This window comes from Castanea sativa, chromosome 8, assembly GCF_040712315.1.
Source record: "Castanea sativa cultivar Marrone di Chiusa Pesio chromosome 8, ASM4071231v1".
NCBI lineage: Eukaryota > Viridiplantae > Streptophyta > Magnoliopsida > Fagales > Fagaceae > Castanea > Castanea sativa.
The window spans coordinates 47,863,990-47,866,717 of NC_134020.1; positions in this window are offsets into that span (position 1 = coordinate 47,863,990).

Below are 2,728 nucleotides of genomic sequence, written 5' to 3' on the forward strand. Positions count from 1 at the left end.
AAGTCTTTTAGGAAAGTTACTATTGTTGGTATTTTGAGTGAAGTGTGAAACTAGCGTGAGTGAGGTAGAGAGACTGTTGTTTTAATTTTAGTGGGGTCTCTTCCATGTGTGTTGTGTTGTGGAGTGGCGCCGTATACAAAAGAGGCTGATTGTTCTTGGAAATCACAAGACTGCCATGGGACTCTTTAACTAATCAAATGCGTAACCTTATTTTATTTTTTTAATAGATGCATAGAAATTAAATTATTCAATTTGCATTTATTGATACATGAATTTTGGGTTTGTGTGTTGTTTTTAGATATAAAAAACCAACCTAAGATTAAGGAGAATTTATAAAAGATAACATTCTTTTTGTCCATTAGTCAACAACTCAATATATTCATGTAGTTTAATTCAATCAAAAATTCTACCATAAAATATCAAAGGATCTAGTATATAAAGTTCACCATAATAATTATTCTCAAAATTTTGACTAATGAGATGAATATGAGGTTGTATTTGTACATGTTCTAAACTTTGTAAAAGTAAAAGGGTTATATTAACCAATGGTTTTGGTGCAATTGTTAATAAATCATATCATGAAAATTTTTAACACTACCTTCATAAGAAATATAAAAAGCTATTAAAAAAGTTAATTTTTTTATTATTTTTTATAAAATATTTCTAAAAATAATTTTTAAACTAATGCACTTAGAGCATTTGTTAACATTTTTCAAAATGAAAATAGTTTGAGTCTTTTTTTTTAAGAAAAAAAAGATTATCATTCACAACAAATAAACATTTACATCAAAGTACATAATTTCTAGAGTAAAGAAGGAAAATCTTCCAAACAAATTACATCATCAAGAATAAACTTGGGAAACTTAGCTATAATGAATATGCCTCCAAATTTTCCATTTGCCTCAACGCATGAGAAAGAAGCATTGCCCTGGTACTATTCAAAAGTTCACAGACCTAATTAATTCCTAATCATTGTAAAAATAAAAATACTTTTGAGTAATTTTAGACTTCAAGTCATGGGATGAGAATGACAAACCTGTCCCTTTCAAAAAAAAAATAATAAACCTGTCAAAACAGGTCCCATTAGCACGCATTCCAAAATAATAATAATTACTTTTCAAAAAATAATAATAATAATAATTAAAAACATCCCTCCAGTTTGTAACGTATATAAATGGTAATATTGTAAAAACTAACCAATCCAAGGGCATCTAGGGCAGGCGGTTCGAATTTGAAAAAAGGGTAAAGATTCATAAAGATACAAAGCTAAAAAATTGGGAAAAAAGAGCCGTTTTTCAAAAGACCTAATAGACGATTCTAACCTCATCAAAACACCCAAATTACCACCTCTCTAACTAACTACCAAACATCCAGAAGGACAATTTAGTAAAATCAACCTGAGTGCGGTAACTCCTAACAGCTGCTTTTATTAAAGTTTTTACTACCGTTACTGCTCTTTTACCGAGATAGCACCAGACAGTTTGGTAATTCCAAAAAAAGATGAGGGGTATTTTAGACCAAAGGAGTTTACAATTATCCTAGGGAGAAGTGATAAATGTCGGTTTGTTTTGTCCTAAAGCCCACTTTTTTGGGTATAGACGTGGGGGTGGAGCCCACTCAAATTGGGTAATCGCTACTGACATGTTATCAGAACATGAGTCCACTTTCTGCATAGAATGTTAAATGTTTAACGACTAATGAGGACGTGGGATGACTGTCCTTTTTCTCCCTCTGATGAGTTGGAAATACCTCATTTTCAAGCAAAAGTGAAACATATGATGCAAACTGATCATGTGAGTGATTTGAGACAATTGACAATATAGGATAAAGGAGAGCCATTTTAGGATTACAAAATCTTTTATCATAATAATTTTGATGTGGCAGGTTATGAGTAATTAATTACTATATATTTATTGTTAGATGCATTATTATTATTTTTTTACTAATCACACTCTAATACGTCACAATTATAATAAGAAGTTGTAAAAAATATTATGGTCGTAACTTTTTCTAAACATTCACCAAATTTTTTGTGTTAGGCTTTATTACTTATTATTATTATTATTATTATTATTATTTATTATAATAAAAAAATGCTCATATGGCACGATGTCGCTCAATTTAACCCAGATTTTGGGTTCGTTTGTTTGGCTTGAAACCATTTCAAGAAATTATTTTCCGTAAAACCATGTGTTTGGTTGCGCATGGAATATAGAATTTTCGGAAATGCATTTCATTTGACCATAAAAATAAAGGGTTTGACCCGAAAATGGTTTGAAGTGGAAATTTTCACTTCAAACCATTTCCGAGCTCACTGACACGCAAAGAGAGAGAGACAGAGAGAAAGAAGAGAGAGTAGAGAGAGTTAAGGAGATCGTGTCCCAACCCCAGACGCGCCGGTAAGATCGCACCCTAGCACTGACTGGCGCCACCTTCTTGATCGCACCGCCTTCGCGATCGTACGATCGTGATTTCGCCTCTCTCTCTCTCTTCCTTCTTCTCTCCTGGAATTTATGTTTTTTTTTTTGGGTTTTTTTTCTTTTGTGTTTCTCTGCTGAGAAATGATATTATATATTTGTTTGGAAGCTGAGAAAATGTGAGTAACAAGTAGAAAATGTATTTTCCATAATATTTTCAAGATTATAACCAAACACCTGAAAATATTTTCTAAAGTATTTTCTAAAATGCTACCAAACACCTAAAAATATTTTCTTTTTCCGAAAATATT